At 39.0% G+C, this 20564-nt stretch overlaps 1 long non-coding RNA gene across 5 annotated transcripts in view; it reads right to left on the bottom strand.

Annotated features, from left to right (window-relative positions):
• Positions 1-1254: 1254 nt before the first annotated feature.
• LOC111753592 (uncharacterized) overlaps positions 1255-20564 on the bottom strand; it is a 101284-nt gene continuing 81974 nt past the window's right edge. For 3 of the 5 annotated variants that reach the window (XR_010051447.1, XR_002788366.2, XR_002788364.2), the window contains 3 exons: positions 13478-18715; positions 13271-13378; positions 1256-4446 (listed from right to left, as the gene is read on the bottom strand). This is a non-coding gene — a long non-coding RNA (uncharacterized LOC111753592). Of the gene's footprint in view, positions 4447-13270; positions 13379-13477; positions 18716-20564 lie in introns of all 5 variants that reach the window. The other 2 variants (XR_002788365.2, XR_010051446.1) reach the window with 2 other exon arrangements.

Here is a 20564-nt window from a genome sequence, read left to right as displayed (position 1 = left end):
AAGGTGCTGGCTGCTCAGGACTTTGCCCAGCTTTCGGGAATCAGTGGAGCCTCGGACCACTGTTTTCAGTCCACAGCACAGCGTCAGTGGACGGCTGACGATTCCAGCCTGTTATTTTTCTTCAAATCTGGGTTTCAATCTTGGTTAATGTTTGCCCAGAAATATGTAATTGTGGACTTCCTCCTCATAAACCCTTCCAGAGGGCTGGCTGCCAGGCGAGCAGACTGTGATTATCTCTTTGCCTCGGGCTAAGGCAGGGTGTGCCCTTCTAGTCCCAGGATGGATAACCAGGAAGCCCTGATGCTGAGGCCCAGTAGCTAAGACCAAAAAAAAAAAAAAAAAAAAAAAAAACACCATGTTGCATGTGTCTGATAATGTTTGTGCTGCTGCTTCTTGGGATAAACATATTCTAACAGGCATCTTTATTTAAAAACTCATAGTTCCATTTTTCCTATTTCTTTTGGATAAGCTCCTCTTTCACTCTGTTCCTGATCCCTTCTCCTGCACCCTTCTTAAATTATATGAACTTAAGGGTGACTTTTTTGCACCTCTGGATCATCACTTCCTGATGAGGGTCTCCTTGGCCCCTACACGCCCACAACATAAGCCACACACGTGTCAGAGTTTACTGCAAACTTTTTAATGCTACCCTAGCACCTTGTGATGCCTATATTATAAATACGGCCTCGCTTGTGTAGTTATCTATGTCCCTTCATATCTACTTCCGCAGCTCGGGAGACCTTTTTATTAATGTCTGTATTTTCAATGCTTAGCAGTTACCTCAGTCCTATGATAAATTTAATAGTTTTTAAAGTATAAACTTACATGTCAAATTCTCCCCTTTTAATATAGTTCTACGAGCTTTCACAAATTCATAATCATGTAACTGACACCTCCATAATCTCATCTTTCCAAAGTGTACCCCAGTTTGCTGGTCTTTAGCCTCAGCCCAACAAACCACAGCTTTACGTTCCTATAGAGTCCTGCACATTGTATAAATGATATCACGCAGTTTACAAGTCTTTTGAGTAAGGCTTCTTTCACTTAGTACAGTGCGTTTGAGATCCACCCGTTTTTACTGTGGCAGTCACTCTCCCTTTGTATGACTTGAGGGGCATTCATTCTGCTTAGGAATGGGCAACGGTTTATTTGCCTCTTCCTCAGTGGAGAGACATCTGGGTTGCTTCCAGTGTGGAGCCATGTAAATAAAGCAATTATAAACACTAACATTCAAGCTGTTTTTAAAAATGAACATGTTTTTATTTCCTTTGGATAGATAACTACGAATCTAATTGTTACATCCTAAGGAAAGCACACATTTCACTTGATTAGAAACTGAAACTGCCCAAGAGGCTATTCCATTTCTCATTTTCACCAACTTTGCATGAATTCCAGTTTCTCTATATTCTTAGCCACACTACCTACTTTCAGTTTCTTTTTTTTTTCAGCCATTCTTAGTGTATATTGGTATCTCACTGTGGTTTAAATATGCGTTCCCTAGAGACTAAATAATTTTAAGTGTATTTTATTGGGTTTCTTGACCAACTCTATGTTGTTGGTAAATTGTGTATTTAAATATTTCATTCATTTGGGGGGATAGTTTTCTTGTTATTGATATCAAGGATACCCCCCCAACTATGCCCTTTACCGAATATGTAAATTGCAAATATTTTCCCAATCCAAGAAATATTGCAAAATGAAAAAGAGAAGAGAGTAGTTCATTTGAAAACAGCTTTTGAGGCTTTAAATCTATAAATAATGTAGATTAGTAGCTTTATATCTTCAAATGAGATGACTTTATATCAGCTATAGCCCCCCCATGAGTACATCACATGGGGATTTGGACATCACTTAACTACATTACATAGAGAGACTTGATCTAGAAGACATGAACATTCCCCATATCACTGAAAAAAAAGATTTATCATTAAATTTTTCTTTGAAAGAAAACCATAATCAAAATAGGCACTACATGCATTTTTGCATGTATTAATCATATATAGTACTGGTCTTTCAAATGACTTCCGTTATACATATCAGTTATTAGGCCTGGTGTGATCTCTACCAGGTAAGCTGTTCAGCAGTGAAAATGTGCGGCAGACTACACTGAACTCAGCCTGTGAAAAGCATATTAAAGGATTATGCAGTCAACCTTTGTTTGTAGACATGTATAAAGGATGCTTTACCATGAGGGAGCTTGAACCTAACATTCCTAAGAGGATCATCAATCCCATAATAAAGTGTTCTGTTGTCAATCTCTATTGAAGGGAAGATTTTACAGGAAAAGAAGATGTTTTATTACTGTTTCTACAAATGACATAATCTAACATCAAATGAGTAACTATTTGGATCAGAGGTTCCAAATATGTCATAAAGGGTTGGATTTTTCAGGCATATTTGTCCTCAGCTAATCAATAAATATGTACTGTCCATATGGTGAATAACATAGAATAAGTATTCGGTATGATTTTTGCCCTCAGCGGGTAATTATTCTAGTTAAAGAGACAAGAAAATAACATGAAATGTAAAAACCAAATCAAACTACTAGATAAAGACCAAAAGCAGAACCAGGGAATGGATTTGGGTAGAAAGAGAAGAATCTGTTCTCTCAGATTTATTTCTGTTTGTAAACTGCTTCCCTTCTAACTGTTTGAAAGCAGCACCAGTGTTACATTAATTATAAAAATTCTTGAACAATAAGGTTCAAGTATAATGACCTGAGGCCAATATACAAATATGTTCTGACATCTCATTTTGGCCGTAGGAAATGTTCAGAGGAGAAACCAAAAATTGGAGGACTCCCATGAAAACTTCACAGGGCAAGGAGATACAAATGGAACCTTCAAGGGTGAGCAAATTTTGCTTAACAAAAAAAAAAAAAAAAAAAAAAAAGAGTATACAGGAACTAAGAAACAGTGTGGAATTAGTCATTCTTTGGCCTCCCAGACCCTGAAACACTTGTCCTAATTATAGAAGATAAAAGTGCCTGATATTTGCTTTCCAAGTCATCATCCTGGCATTAGAGTGACACAGGACCATGCTCTGTTGATGAAATCACCTGCTCCAGACCAGGACTTCACACTGAGTGCCCAGTCGGGAAGCAGCAGAGGCCATGTAGCCTCCTGTGAGGCATGAGAGGTTGGATCCCAGTCTAGCTGTAGCCAAGGCAAAAGCTCCCAGACAGGATCCAGGTCTTTAGAGGAAGAAATGAAATATGTGTATATATATATTTAAATATATATATATATATGTATATAATTTTTCTTTGAATAAAAACTGTAACAGAAAACATGCATTCTTACAAAAAAGTCACATGCATTTTTACAAAAAAGTCACATGCATTTTTATAAAAAATTCACATGCATTTTTACAAAAGAGTCACATGCTGATATTTCAAAGGCTTCCTGTCATACATGTCAGGTATTAGAACATGCGATTGGCAGCCCAGAAGTGCATTCACAGGTCTGTGTGAGCTTTCTAATATCTATCTTTTTTTGTTTTGTTTTGTTTTGTTTTGAGACAGGGTCTCACTATGCAGTTCAGGCTGGGTTTAATTTGAGCCCGGGCTAGCATCAAATTTACAGCAGTTCTCTTATGTCGATCTCCCGAGTACTGGGATTACAGGCATGTGCCACCTCACCCAGCCTCAACATCTTTTTAATGTTTGTTCCTTGACTAAATCAGCTAAAATTAGTTCTAGAGCAGCAATGAGTATTGCATAGTAAGAACATCTTTACCATTCTATTTCTTAGAATAAAATAGTATAATAGTCACCATGGCCCTGGAGTCAGAGCTCAAACCTCAACTCTATGTCAAGGCAAATCTGTAGGGAAATCTGGAGGCTTTAGCACTATAGTTTGGTTTGGTACTCTCCAAAGATCCGTGTACTAAAAACACGGTACCCAGCCCATGGACCTGTTGGGAAGTGACAGAACCTTTAAGAGGTGGGTTGTATTTGAAAATTATTGGGCACCAGATTGGGTCCCTCCTCCCTTCTTCCCTCTCCCATTCATGTCCCAGCCTTGCAATGGGTGGCTTCGTGCTCTTGCCCATGTTTCTGTCATGATGTGCTGCCTGGCTACTGGCCCAGAAGCAACAGGGCCAAATGCTTATGGGACCAGAACCTCCAAAACTGTAACCAAAATAAACCTTTTCTCTGTATAAGTTGACTTATCTCAAGTATTTCATTACACTCAGCAAACTTCACAACCGCACCATACATGAAGTCACATCTTCCAGGGTTGGCTTCTGCTTCTGTCACTCGTACTCATTAGCTATGAGGGCTCAGATACATTTCTTGAAGTCTAAGCCTCAGTTTCCTCAGTATCCGGTGAGGGTGATGATATCTATGTTGCAGTGTTATGAGAATGGAACTGTATACCTACCGCAGTATGTATAACATGGTACAGCAAGAAGCAACTCTCCTTAGGTCTTCAGAGGTAGTGACTGTAGGAAAAACAATAGTAATAGTGAAGAACAATGCTGAGAACAGTTATGTTTCAACATAAATGTGTTCAACACCTCCTGGGATCTTGCCAAAATGTGGGTGCTGATTCAAAATCTGTGGTCTGCTCTTTTAACAAAGCCCCAAGAGAAACCTATGCCACTGGCACTTGAACTATACTCTGAGTAGCAAGGATATTCTAAATCATATTGTAGAAGGCAAGAAAGGAAGAAGACAAATCATCTGCACAATAATTCACTTTAGGGCTGGCCTTTGCATGTTACATAACCAACACACACACACACACACACACACACACACACACACACACACTTTCAGGCATTTTCAGATCAGTGGACAGATCCTCTTGATATCATATGCGTAATTACTTCACCAGTTATTGCTTAAAGATTTCTGACAGTTTTTCCCACCTCTGATACCAAATTCTGCTTAACTTACTTATTTCCAGTTTGCATGACAGACTACCTCCAAATTTCGTTCCTTAGAGTAACAACTATGTTTTGTGGGTCCTTAACAGAGGCAGGACTCAGCTATTAATTCCTGTGCTGTGTAACCTTCTGAGCAGGTAATTCATTGGCATGCAACCAGCGACTAGGTTTTTCTGAAGGATTCACAAGAGCTTTATTTCCAAATCCACTAGCAAACCCTTCACAGGAATAATTGGAAAGCTGAGCTCAGCAGGAACTGTCACCTTGAATATTTATTTGAGACCTAAGATGACACCTCTTACAGAGTGGTCACCTCTTACATGACAGATCAGGAACCCAGGGCAAATGCTGTAATGAACAAACAGAAACCACCCAGTTTCTGAGAGTCACACATAGTGTTGAGAGTCACACATCATTGTTTCTGTCATAGGCTTTTTAAATCAGTCATAAGCCCTCCCAGACTCAAGGAGACAGGCCAAGACCCCACCTCTCCCTCCATTTGCAACCATGTTTTAAAACTGCCAGTTCCTTCACTGGTCATACTTAGCTAATATTTACCCAACACGAAACAGATACTCATTCACAAGGTCCTCTTCTCACGGCCACCACCACCACTGTAGCAGCAGGCTCTGGCTTAGACTCAGGGTAGAAGTTTGAATCTAATCATCAAAATCAGGGCTCTGTCAGATGTTTCCTATAGGCAACTGACTGATGCACTTAAACCCTATTTCTGTGAACTCAGCTGAAACTCAGGAATTGAACTATAATTTATATTGAAAACTATTTGTGTGCAAAGATGGGTGATACCAGAAATAAGCATTTCAAGAAATAGAGTACTTCAATTTGTCTCAAATAACATATCACATATTATATACAATAAATCTCAAGGAACTAAGTTTTCTTCTGAGCTTTGCCCTAAATGAGGTACTTAGAAAAGTACAACCACTAGGGGGTCATTTAATTTTCCATTTTAGGTAAATTCTTAAGCATCTTTCTTATTCCCTGGAACGTTCTTCAGCTAACATTTACTCAGCACGTAAAGGTTCTGACCTGTCGTTCATTGGAAGTGCTATAGAGGTTCATTCGATATGTTTAATCCAAACATGCCTACATTCCCCACTTAAGCCAGTGCCAAAAACAGTGTATAAGCACTTTAGGAAGCAGTTCTCACACTGTCCTTAGAGGCTTAAGTAGGAAACAAAGAGGGCCAGTGGAGTTTTAGCATTACTTTTATGAAAGAGATAAACAGGCCACATTCATTAAAATTGTTTTCATTGCATTGCAAATTAACATGTCATTAAGTACAGCACAGACAGCGAGGAAATCTGGATTCTGTCACCTTTATGTTCTGAGCAACTTACTTTACCATTTAATGTTTCCCTTTCTACAAAATGAAGCTACCAGGAGCTACCTTAAAGAGCTCTTAGAAAGATTAATGAATTAAAAAGCATGTGTGTGGGGCCCAGGATTTAGCTCAGTGGCTCAGTACCTGCCTGGCAAGGGCAAGGTTGTGAGTTCGATCTCTAGTACAAAAAAACAAAGTTTATGAAAGGGCGATAATGTTAAAGACTGAAATATTGAATAAAATGTTAGGCATTGACCAGCTTCAACAATCATCTTTCAGTTAAACCTCTCCAGATACGTGAAGTTTAGAGGCAACTTCTCATACAGCTACCTATCAAACATGAATAAGTGTTGAAAACATTTCTTCCTCATTAGCTTTGGACTTATGATCAGGTCTGTATATTTATGTGATCGGTTTACATCGATTTACAGGTTGGCTCCATGAGTGACACCTGTCTCTTGTATGAAGTCTAACGGGGCAGAATGAAGGTAGTGTGTCCCCAAGTGCTTCTTCCCTCACCTCCACCCAACCGAAGCATCATCACTTTCCTGCCAGATCATTATAATAGACTCCTTTTGACTTTCTCCAACTTGTATTTCATCAGATTAAAGCTGATTCACGTTGCCAAAATTTAAATACATTCTGGAACGCAAAGCCTTCTAAATAGGCCCCTCAAATCCTTTTCCAATATTCATTTTGAGAGAACCCGTAGATAAAAGCTGTACTCCAAGTAAATGTAGCACCCTGCTTTTCCGAGAACATGCTTTGCTTTATTTTCTCTTTACCCAAGCTACCTGTTCTACTTGAAAACCTGTGCACTTAATCGCCTATTGAAATCTGACCAATACTGAAAGGCAACTTTAAAACTTACTTAAAAAAACCCACCTCGCATCAATAAGAAGGCGTTACACTGAAAGTAACAGAAACTAATACGACATGCCAAGGGGGAGCATAATTTACAGATAGCTATAGAAGGGCAATGTCAATCACTGCTATGGCAAAAAGTTGCATCTTTCTTGACATAAGAATTTTGGAATAGCTCCTCACCCCTGGGATTTTACTATACTGAACAAGTAGATAGTACTCAAAAATCTGTCAACTATGACAGTAACTGGCTGTCTTTTATGTGCAGTTCTCATCATATAAGTACAATTTAAGTGGTGCCAAAAACAATTCATCATTTTGTTTTATTTGGTATTTTAATGCAAAACACGTCTCCCAAAAACCTATCCAAAAGTTGTATTTTCCAAACATTCGACAAAGAAACTTAGTTGTTTTTGTTTTTTTTGTTTTTGTTTTTCTGAAACCCTGGTAAAGCAATTGCAAAGGCATATTATCTTGTTTCATTTTTTTTAACTTTACAGGAGTTTTTTAAAAACTAAAACCTGCCATTATTAAATGTGAGCAAAGAATCTATAGGCAAAAAAAGTAAAAGATCAAATTTTAAACCATCTATTACTCAAAGAGAAGTTGCCATATACTACCCAAGACAGTTTTATTTCTAAAAGCTTTCATTGGCTCCAAACATTTAAAACTATACTAGCACTGACTGGAGAATTCAATACACAAAGTTCTACAAGCCCATAAAAGTAACCTTCAAATAAAGGTACATGGGGAAGGCTCTCCTCTGGGGTTGACTTAACCCAAGTCCACAGGAGATGGTTGGAATTAGCCTCTGACTACGGAGGAGGCAAAGAAGTGCCAGTAAGTGTTCCTCAAGCAACCCATCCTGTGACTTGAAAATAACTTGCTACCGATATGAAAAGTTTTCACTACATCCTCAAAAAGAAACCACTTTAATGTAACTAACATACCCAAAGAAATGTCTGCTGTGTACAATGTCTTACAAGAAAGTTGAGACGAAGCAAAGAAGTCAGCCTCTGTAACGGATGTGGTACCAGGCATTCAGCCCAAAGTGCTTTCCCATCCACCGCATTCAGTCTCCGTGGAACTCGTGAGTGAGTTATAATTATTTCTATTCTTTCAGGTAGATTAACAAAGTTAGAGCAATTAAGCAGATCTCTTAGGTCACATACACAGATTGCGGCCAAATTAGCTACAGTTTGAATTCAGGCATCTCTACCCCAAAGCCCACACGTCTGCCAACACATACCCTGCCTTCCCAAGACACAAATCATACCTTCAAGGAATTTACCATCTGATACACCCACAGCCTTTGGGACATTCCAACACTGAAAGTGTGTTGGAATGGAACAGTTTGGTGGGATAATGATACAGGCAAAGGGGCAGTACATGAAAAGGAGTAAGTGGAGGCCGGGGTGGAGGGTGGAACCTTCCTGGCACTTTGCTGCTGCTGCCCATGAAATAGAGTAGCACCCTCAAACCTCCCTGAGGAGTAATGAGAATACACTGTTTATTTGACAATGTTGGGGGTGGAGAGGAGCCCTTTTAAGTGGAAAAACATTATTCCACTGAATAGCACAACTCGAAAAAAATACACTTTTAGGATGATCCAACAAAACTTACTCGAATCACATTTACCATTATTTCTGTTCTAAGTCAGTTCCTCAAACAATTATGACCTAACCAGGTGACCCAAACATCCAATTTATCAAAAAGTTAGACTTTGCATAATGCTATGATTTGAATATGGTGTATACTAAAATACTTGTTTAAGGTTGGTCCCAGTGAAAGTGTTGAGAGTTGGTGGGGCTGTTACAAGGCATTTGTGGTCCAAGGCAGAGGTCCCCAAATCCTGGTTGCTGGCCTGCTAGGAACAGACCTGCACAGCAAGAGGTGAGTGGTAGGCCAGTGGATAAATCTTCATCTGTAGTTACAGATGCTCACTTTACCAGCTAAACTCCACCTCCTGTCCGATCAGCAGTGGGGTAGACATCAACCCTACCTTAAACTATGTGTGCAAAGATCTAGGTTGTGTGTTCCTTTGAATCACCCCCAAGTCATTATCATGTCCAGTCCCACCTGTACCCCACTCCTCCCCTTATCCATTGGAACATTTTCTCCCATGAAACCAGTCCTTGGTACCAAAACTGTTGGAGACTACTGTTCTAAAGCATCCCAACTCATGAATGGGTTAGTGCTTTGCTGTGGGAATGCGTGAGCTATTACAGGAACTCAGCACCTTTTCTCTTTCTTCTGCATACTGCTGCTTGCTCTTCTGCTTCCATGATGAACTTTAGCTGCCTGATGCCCTCACCAGAAGCCAAGTAGATGTGACTGCCTGATCTTGGATATTTAGCCTCTGTGAGCTAAACAGACCTCTTTATAAATCACCCAGGTATGACGATAGCAACATAAAAGAGACTAAGATATAGAGTAAAAGGAATATCTAACTTCTTAAGAATTATATAAATTGTGTATGTCCCTGCCCCATTTCCTCTGAATTAGTTTATAAAACTAAATATCTAAATATGCCTAGGACAACCTAAGCACAGATCTCAGCATCACCACATACTGAAGGTTATATGCTTTTTTTTTTTTTTTGCATTATTATCAAGATACTCTGTAAGATTTAATTGTTATTCTGTTTACAGGGACACATTCAGGTACAAGGGCACAAAAGTCACTTTCCAATGAACATCCTAAGAATCTTGAGAAGATATGTTTTCAAACAGTAAGGGAACAAAAACTGTAAGATTGTAGGGTTGGGATCTAAAATCAGGATTTTCTGACTTTCTTCACTAGTACAGTGCACTTATTCAGCCCTTTCTGCTATGATTTGGATCTGGTTTGAGTGCATCCTCTAAGGGCTCATGGCACATGGAGTGTGGTCCTCTGTATGGCAATGCTCAGAGGTAGTAGAACCTATAAAAAGCGCAGGTGACTGGGTCATCATCTCCAGAAAGGATTAGGCATTTCCCATGGGACTCCAATTAGTTCCTGCAAGTGTGAGTTATAGAATAGCAAGACTGGCACCTCCCATCCTCTGGCTTCTGTGTCATCATGTGCTCTCTTTTCTCACACTTACTCCCATCACTGTGGTTTCATGTCCCATAAAACTTCAGCAGAGCCAAGCAAAATACAGCAATGTGCTCTTGAAACACTAGAATTGTGAGCTGAATAAATCTCTTTTCTTTTCTTTTTTTTTTTTTTTTTTTTTGTCTTTTTCCTTTTTATTGGTACCAGGGATCAAACTCACGACTGCCTGCTTCCAAGGCCAGCGCTTATGTCACTGAGCTAAATCCCCAGCCCCTAAATCTCTTTTCTTTATACTCACACTCGGGTACTTTGTTCCAGCAATGGAAAATGGACTAATATGCTTTGTAACAATTTTATTTAATCACATACCTTCTTAATTTTGCACTCATGAGAACTCAGATCCCTTAAAGCCTTGGACAACTGTCGAACATCTTTGAATTACAGGCTTAACAATAGGAAATAGCCAATCTTTAGCCCTGTTTAATACATAAAATTAGCAAATTCATGTGGATCAAAGTAATAAAATGAACAATTCTAACAGCCTCTGATGTGTCAAAATATCTTTAAGTAGGACTCTCTCTTGTTGAAGATTTCAGTGTTTTTCTGAAAGACATCTCCAGGTTCCTTCCAACCCCAGAGTTTATGTCCCACACCAATCCTAACCACCTTGGGGAGATTTGCATCAGAGAATATATAAACCAGAAAACTCCAATCTTCTTTCAGCAGTTAAGTCTGAAGCTATAGGAAATAACGAGGAAAAGCAAAGGCCTTTTGACTTATTAACACACTACAAACACATTCCAAGTGTAAACAGTTTAAGGCAAGCTAATAGCTGGCTCTTCTACCTGAGCAAAAGAGTGTCTTCCATTTCTGTTGAAGAAAATCTTCATCAAGACATTACAGGTGAGTTAGCTCCCAAACTAGTTTGGTCCTTTGTATTTATGGACTTCCATAAATACACCAAATTGTATTTATGGACTTCCATGAAGTGAAAGCATCAAAGACACTTCACCTAGCTCCCTGGACTGGGCTGGCACCAGGGCCAATGAAAGTAAATACCTGCTCCCTTAATTCAAAGGGTGCACTGTTCCCCCAACTTCCTATTTCTGTGGCCCATTACTACCTAGCTGGAAAGTATAAATGGAGGGATTTGGTTTTACCCCCCAGAGGGATGGCATGAAACACACTCCAAATGAAGCATACAAGATAACACACTTAGTCTTGGGCTGTGTTTACAACCCTCATGTCCACAGTAGCCTCTGCTATTTCTATTGCCTGTTCTATTTGGACAGGCATCCAAGGATGCTGATTAAGACTACCTTGACCTTTTTCTATAACAGTAGTTGTTTCCACACGGATACAACTATTCCCATGCAGGTGGGAGTACACACATGCAGGTGGGAGTATATGCATGTGCATACATACAAGGTCATTTGGAGATGTTGGCATAGCTTTTTCTCTAGGCCATCCATCCTAGCCAGGAACATAAAGTTTCAGTTACTAGTCTTACAAAAGGCAATCTCAAAGAGGATAAGACATCTGGCTTTTCCCAAATGAAGAAATGCTCATTAATTATCCATTAACGTTACAAGCAGACACCTGATACTCGCCTAAAAATAATGATAATATAGCCTGAAGTTCAAGCCTAAATCTAACTTGCCCACCAAGCACACATTCCCTTATAGTCTTTGAGGGTAGCTCACACTTAAACAAATTAGAAATCATTCTTGTATTTCTTCCTTTTACAGAACATAAGTCCCGCCTCTTACTGTGGTAAGAATGTGGTGCAGTAGTCAATTTAGTTAGTTGGGCATCTACATTTTTCAGATTTCCTTTTCCTATAGGTTGTAACTAGAGCTGCCAATAAATAGTTCAGGGTAGCTTTGAGACAAGAGTGAAAATGTGTCATTGTCAGACATAGTGACAGAAAGAAGCAAAGGGGCCTGGGTCAGGTCCAGGGCTGTCTTTTCTACAATTAGCTCTTCCCAATCAGCAGACCTTTGGTCAGAGGCTTGATGTAATTATTAGAGGTAACACCCTGCAGACTCTCCACCATCTCCCCTTCCCAGTCCAAGGCATCAGCTTAATGACTTCATCTTCTCAGATTTCTCTGCAAGCTCGGACTTGCCCATCTGGGCCAGAGCTTCAGTCATCCTGCGACTCCTTCTCCAATCCTCCAGCTCTCCTCTGCAAGCATTGCTTTCCCCTCTCCTCCCACAACTAAGTAAGGTTCAATTCATGCAATAAATACCTCGACCCACGCTCAGAGTGGCACTGCTTCCCTACAGAACCCTGGATGACTTATTTCTGTCACTACTGGTCCTGCTTCAGCTTCCCAAGAGAGATGTTTCGAGGCCAGAAGGCCTCACAACTGTCCCTTCACAGAGTCTGCTGGGATGTGGCTTCAGCCTCTCTCACACCTCAGCACCCTCTCCTAAGAGCACATCTGCCATCAAATCAGTTTCAATTTAAGTCCAATGCAATTGTAGCGGATTTAAAATCATTTTATTTGCTTTATTCCACACATTCAATGTTTCTTCCAAATAGTCACTTTGGCTCTTCAATATCTTTCAATATGCTTTTAATATCTTTAGTGTATTCAATGGGAAGGGCACAAAGATAAATTGCTTGTGTTGTAGAGTTTTCTTGGGGTATTTACATTTGTCATGTCAGGTTTTCACATGACCCCAGGTAAATCAATATCTAATTTGGAAAACCTTGTCAAATTAGATAGCCCCGAGCTAAAAAATCAATATAGCATCAGTGACTTTAAACACGGAAGAATGATAATAAAGTAGAAAGCAGAAGGATATAGTGGGGCAGATATTCTCACACTGAATGCAAGATATAGATGATGCATCTTGTTTGAGGCAGTGGGGTTCAAGGTGGTTATAATCGACACCTGAGCCGAAGATGAATACTTGGAAGTCATGTGCAAAAACTGATACTTGAATTCAAAAGGGTAGATTTATACTTTAAGTGATATAAATAAATAGATAAAGACACAACACCAGGGGACCAATACAGGTATATTGGTAATGTCGGTATCAGATAAGCACATGATTTTCTAAAATTAGTGGCTACATATACCCTTGAAGAGTAAAACTGAAAGCTGGGCACGGTGGTACATACCTATAATCCCAGCACTTGGGAAGCTGAAGCAAGAGAGTCACTGCAAGTCTGAGGTCATCCTGGGTTACAAAATGAGTTCAAAGCCAGCCTGAAACACTTAGTGAGACCCTGTCTCAAAAAACACAGGAAAAAAAAAGAGTGAACACTGAAACAGAATTGTATAGTTAAGAAAATGGCAACAAATCAGTATGGTAAGCTAATATTTACCTAAGAGTGTGGCTGTTGGGAAAATACATCCATATACATTTTTCATTCTACAAAAACAAATCATAAAATAAAAAAATTACTTATGAGACAAGGGAAAACAGGTGGTCATCTTCTCTGAAAGTAACTTATTTTACATAACTTTAAAACAAAATTAAAGACATCATCAAAAAATGACATATATCAAGTGCTAGCGAGGCTGTGGAGAAAAGAAAACCTTATACGTCATAAGTGAGAATGGAAATCAGTGGAGCCATTGTGGAAGTCAGGAGAGAGGTGCTTGAAAAAAATTAGAAATAGAAATAGAAATAGAAATAGAAAAATTAGAAATAGAAAAAAATTAGAAATCATGCTCCAGTGATCCCAACAGTGGGAGAGTATCCAAAAGACGTGGAATTGAAGAAATATCCATACTCCCACGATCACTGTGGTACTATGCACAATAGGCAAGCTGCAGGGTCAACCTAAGTATCCACCAATAGATGGAGGATTTTTAAAGTGGTACATATACAAAATGCTCTATTATTTGGCTATAAAGAAGGAAATCCTATCATCTGGGACAATGCTTTGGTCAGTTTCCAGTTGCTGGGACAAAATACATAACACCGACAAAGGGAAAAGATTTTATTTTGACTCACAGTTTCAGAGGTTTCAGTCCATGGTCAGATGGTTCCAAAGTAGAAACGTCATGGCAGAAAGGCATGACTGAGAAAAGTTTCTCATTCACCACCGTGGGAGACAAAACACAGAGGAAGAATGCCAGAGAGAAAAGAACCAGGAACCAGGTGACAGTTCATTTTAAAGACAAATTGATTGGATCTTAAAGCCAACATACAGAAACAAAGTGATTGACTTCAGCTGATGTTAAGAAGTCAACTCCTTCAAACTATTTTTTAAAAAATCATCTACCTGGCCTTCCTTATATAAACTGTGCAGCAGGATAACCAAATAGTTGCTATAAAGTATTCCAGCAAATAAAATGAGATGAAAATAACAGAATTAGAATATCACAGAGCTAGACAATCATCACCAAACCTGCTACTGTTTAAAAAAAAAAAGTGGAGGAAAAAACAGACACTGTATCAGCTCTGAAGATGCTTTTTAAAAAACTTTTCCCCCAATAATATTTACTAAAATAGTTGTGGTTATCATAGGATGGCTGTGTTTTCTTGAAAATAATCTGGGGATGGCACTGGGAAAACTGGGAAGCAGAGAGAGATACAGATAGAACAGAACTGATGGTGAGTATTCCTTATTTTTGGTGGAAAATGGGTAAATGGAGTTTATTGTCCATTGTACTATTCACCCTTTTTTGTGTGTGTATAATTGAAACTGGCTAGAATTTTTTTGTAATTGATTAGACTTTGAAGCCAAATTGCCTGGGTTTGAATGCCAGGCCAGTTTCTTAAGAACAGCTTCACATCAGCCAAATTAGAGTAAGTTGTGTAATCTTACTACTTCAATAGGCTGTCATGTGGATGAGATGAAGCTATACATGTAAGACACTCAAATCAATTCCTGACATACAGTAAGTACTTACATGTTAGACAGCGTAATGATGAGCATTATGCTAAAGCATTTAGCAGGCAAAACTCGGACAGAGCTTCTGAGCATTCAAATCCATAAATCTGGCTCATAGGAAATTGTTATTTCCTCTTTTTATAGAGAAGCATAACATAAATCCAGCAACTTCCATCACCCACCCAGAGCAGCTAAGCAGACTACAAACACCAATTAGTCTTCTAACTCTCAACATTCAGAAACTTTACCTGCTGTTCTCAAAAAAGGAAAGACTTCCATTTATGTCCTCATCTCCACCTCTCAAAAGACAGCTCTCCTTTCTCAAGATCATTCCTAGGGGCAGCTCCCAAGCACCCCACCACCACCACCTCCTGTGCTAGTGTACTCTATCAGCAATCACAGTGCCTGGACTTCAAAGCCCAAGATTCTCATCCTGCCTCTGGATGGGATAACTGTATGACCTTGGATGATCGCTTGATCTTTTCAGAATTTAGGTAACACGAGGTTGACATTTTTGGAAAACCTATCTTGAAATACCCTTTAGATACATTAGAAAACTATTTCAAGTTCCCTTTGCCAATAGCAAATCTTCAGCCTTGCAGAGTAAAATTATGCACACAGCCAAGACAATTTGAATGAGATAGATAACAAAGCTGTCTTTGGTTTAAAACCAGATGTAACTATTAATAAAAGAGATCGAATTTCTTTTAGGAAGCATACAATGGCTTTTAAAAACATTCTCACAGAAAGGCAGTGATAGAATTCTCAGACTAAAAGTAAATAGCCTCTTTAAAAAGCTATCTCCTTTAAAATCTTTTTTGGAGTAGTTGCACTAATTTTTCTTTAACCTAGAATCAGTATTTTTTAAACGTCATCTTTGAGAGGAATCACAGGCTTCTCATTTACAAAGCACTTGAGTGTGTGAGCTTTGTGCTTTGTACAGATATAACCATATAGGTAAATTACAAGTCAAAAATCATAAAAAAAGATTCACATTTCAACTAAATAGCTTAAAGAAATAGCTATGGTTTAGATCTAAAGTGTCCCTCCAGTCTCATGAGCTCAGAGATGGGACCTGCTTAGAAAAGGTGGATCACTGCTACACTGCTATGGTGGGTGGGCAGAAAGACAGAAAGTTGTATTTTTGTACTCCAGCCCCCTCTTTTCTCTATTCTTGGTGTCACAGGTTAAGCAGCTTCCTTTCTCCATCACCTTTCGCCATGACATTTCTGCCTTGGACTGAGACAACCATGAGCCAAATTAAGCCTCTCCTCCTTTAAGCTGTGAGTGTTGGATATTTTATCTCTGCCACAGGAAAGTGATTGATAGACAAGCTCAGAAGTATAGGAGGAGCTAGCTCAGGTATATTTCAGCCTCTATAAAACAGGGCCAATAAGAAGCGTGTCTATCTCAACAAGTTGTTTTAAGGATTAAGTAAAAATACGTAAAGTATTGAAACAAACTAGTTCAAAATAAAATCCATAAGGATTAGCTATTGGTAGCCTTGTTAACATGTCACAGTTTCCAATTCTCAAAACTTTAAATGTCTGGCTCCCATTTATATTCATTTTTCACTTACTCTGCCTATGACAAACAGAGACGCATATCACTGAGTGCACACACATTTTTCAGGAACTGAAAGGCTCTTGAAATTTTCTGTATTTACCCAAGGAATTCTTATCTAGGATAAGCTTATATGCAAATAAACTGGTTTCTACGTAAGAGCTCCTACACACACTCTAATTATAGCATTACTACATACCTTGGGTTTTCAAGAAAATACCTATAAATATCTACCAATCAGAAAATATTTACAGCATGCCAACCATATCCAGGCAACATTTTAGGAAGTGTGGAAATAAGAGAAAGAAAAGGTACAAACTTTATCCTCCAATTTGCCAAACTGAAGTAGTTCAAGGAGTTCGCCAATTGACAAATTGAGAAAAATTGGCATCTCAAGACGGGTGATTATTTCATGGAGCACACAGAAAGTTCCAGACTGTGAGGCATGCACACACCTGGTGGCAAACTTGGTAGAAGAAGCAGGGTAAGGAGTGAGAAGTCCCTGAGGACCAGGATATTTCACAAATTCTTTCAGTGGACATGGGCTGGAGCCAAGACTTCAGGGACAAGGAAGGGAAAGGAGGGGGAAAGGCATGAACAAGGTGAAGAGAGGTGGTTAGTGGCCACTGGGGTGTCTGCACTGACTAAAGAAGAGGAAAAAAGTGTACAGAACCAGTGGTGGGCAGACTGAGCAAGGTATAGAAGGTTCTGAAGAGCAACCTCATCACTTTTATCTTCAGGTTGCAGTGGTGCTGGGGATCTAACGAGGGCCGCAGATACACACTAGCACTGAGCTACACCCCCCAGCCTTATCTTACAAGGAATGCAAAGAGAACGGAGGTCTGTGAACAAGGCTTTGGCATACGTGGTATTTTATGAAAATTTCTAACACAGCTCCCAGTGGCTGGATTATCTGTAGATAGGCCCCTCCTTCACATTTTCAAGAATTATGTGATCTATTTTTCTGTGTTTACAGTATCTCTGGTTCATATAATCCCTTAGATTTGAGTTCACCTTTCAAAACAGGCGAAGACTGAGAGTGCAGGCATGTGATTTGCTGTAAAATAAATTCAGCTTGTACTCAGACCACGGGGCCAAGTACTCCTTATGAAACTGTTTCTGACAACTTCAAAGGCCAGAAGTTTCCAAAAGAAAGGCCTATCCAAGCTTCCTTCATTCAACAGAGAGTTACAGGAGTAGAGATCGCTTTTTTCTTTTCTCCCACTGTAGAAACACTTTATTGGTTTTCTTGATTATATAAACCAGGAGATTTTTGTCAGAAATTCAAATACACTGAAGTATAAAGACAGAAATATACCTGAAATCTCAACACCTCTAATACAACCACCATTAATAGGTTAGAGATATCACTGTGTAGCTATACACACATTTTGTAACTTTAATCAGAGCTATGTGTTGGTAAATGAGTATAGTGGTCATTTTGTTCTCAACTTTCCCTTTTCCTCTTTTCCACTCCTCAATCTTGATTTCTCACACCTAACTTTCATGCTTCATGTATATCATTCATAATTTTATATCGTCACAAACATATTAAGCAGAAACGTACATTAGATTTTTATTATTGTTTGATTTACAAAAGTAGTACCCATTACATGCATTTGTATGCATCGCATTTTAATCCCTGAATTATTCATCCTGAAAATGCCTCCAAGTTAAATGTCCCGTGAGCCATTCTCTTTACTATGCTGTGAAATAATACCAACCAGTATTTACTGAGTACCTATTATGTGCCAGGCATTATTCCCAGATATGCTGCCTGAGTTATTATGAGATTGGTTTCGCTATTGTCTTCATTTAATAGCTAAGAAACACTAAGGCACAGAGTCTAAGCACACTTCCCAAAGCTGTTCAGTATATTTCAAGATAAGCATACGCATCTGAGGCTAAATCCCTGCCATTAAACCCACGTGAGGGGCGGAGCAACCAACCAGTTCTCGGTCATGGTCGTTTTCTGAGAATCCAGTCCTGTGCCACTGCAGTATTAAGTACCCTTGAATATACTTCCAGTCTATGTGTGCTTTTATTTCTTGAATTCAACAAATCTGTGTGCCTACTCAGCGCCAAGGACTATTCAGGATGCTGTGGTTCAGTGGCAAAGGAGTCAGATGAGGTCCTCGCTTTCACAGAGCGCCCAGTCTGGTGGGAGAAGGCAAGAAATGAATTAGTGAATCAACAGGTAAATCAACATATGAATAGCAAAAATGCAGGAGATAATGGTCATTTGAAGAGAGTTAAGTAGAGTAATGTAACAGCCACTTGGTAGCAACTTTAGTTTTTCATAGTACAGATTCTCATGCATGAGATTGCTAAATTGTAAGATTATGTATATTTTTAATTTTAACAATTAATGCTACTTTGCTTTCAAAAGATGCATTTCTCATAATTCTCATTTTCTGCCAAAATGAAAATATAGATTTTTTTAAAGTAAGTTTTTAAAAGTAAGTTGTTCTTGTCTTTCTCTTCTGACTTACTAGAAAAACCTAAAAAATTCTTCTTTCTCAGCTAAATTAAACATACATGTAAATCAGTTATAAGGTAAACATAAAAATTACTTTATGTCATTTTGTATACTTTAATAGGGGTACATGTATATTTGTATATTCCCATGAGATCAAGCATGTACATCTCACCAAGCATTCTAAAAAGAAAGAAACACACTTGCTATTTGTTGGTGAGGTGAGAACAGAGCGGTCTCATGTTCTTACTACAGATAGCAAAAGAGTTAACATGTTTAAAAGATAGTTGAACAAAACTAAGTTTAAAAAAAAAAAGCAAGAAAACAAGTGTAATGGGGTGAAAAAGGCACCAATAAAGAAAAGTCTTGATAAACATTAAAAAGCAACTCTTGGGCTGGGAACTTAGCTCAGTGGCATAAGCTCCTGCCTGGCAAGCGCGAGGTCGTGAGTTCAATCCCCGGTACCAAAAAAAAGAAAAGCAACCCTTGAGAAGTTGAGGCATTTTCAAGAGTAGTAATCAAAAGAATACCACCAATCTACCACCCATGGGCCCGGACACGCACATCCCCAACCTTGTTCATACCCTGCCCGTATCTCACCAGTTCTTGATAATCATTATTTAGAAGACTCACAAATATGTAGAAAGCATTTCAAGGGAGAAGATGCAACTGCATAATTTCCAATCACCCTAAGCTACAGAAAGAGGGAAGGCATCTTGCTGGCTCTTACCAGTCCTGCCCGGCCCCCAGCCTCTCTCGCCATTCTAAGGAAAAATGGAACAGTCTTTAGACAACCTCTGTGCAACCAACCAAGTCAGTGAGCAAATGACAGCACCCACATTCAAACCTAAGCTCTCGCTTTCAAGGTCTGCACACTTTATGTGTGCAGGAAAGCGGACTTTTATTTTAACTGTGTTTCACAAGCAAAAGCAATGGAAAGAATTCCATGCCTAATCTTTTTTCTTTTTTTTCCTCCCTTGAAATTTGATCATATTCCTAACTTTAGTCATACTGCCTGGTTTCCTCTCCTTAATGGAGTGCAATTTATGTCCGTGATTAGAGAATTGGCTTGGGAAAACCATTTGAGTTTTAAAAGTTAAATGTTTTCACAATAATAGATACGGGAATCCTGGAAGAAAACTAGTATGTTTTGGATGTTAATGCAGACATTCTAATGGCTTGCTATTTCAGTCCACAGTTAGTAGGTAATGGTGGTCTTAAACATTTGGAGGGAGAGTGGAAGGAGAAAAATATTGAGTTGGACGTTTTCACAAGGATAGCACAGTGATAAATTTAAAATTATAACCAAGATGCATAGCTTTTTGGCTAAGATATCCTACAGTTATTTTGAAAATAAGGACTCAGGCGATGCATTAGAAGAGTACCTTTTCCAGAAATGCATCCAAGACATGGATGATCCTTAAACTCTATAATGCACAGAGAGGAAAACGTAATCAGATGTGTCCTACACTATGCAATAGCTTCATTCCATAATTCAATCCTGTTTCTTAGTGTGTGAGGAAAACTCGT

Source organism: Cavia porcellus, unplaced genomic scaffold (assembly GCF_034190915.1).
Source record: "Cavia porcellus strain 051 isolate PalLab524CR breed Dunkin Hartley unplaced genomic scaffold, mCavPor4.1 scaffold_14, whole genome shotgun sequence".
Lineage (NCBI taxonomy): Eukaryota > Metazoa > Chordata > Mammalia > Rodentia > Caviidae > Cavia > Cavia porcellus.
Note: the sequence above shows the minus strand (reverse complement) of the source record. Positions and strands in the feature narration are given on the sequence as shown.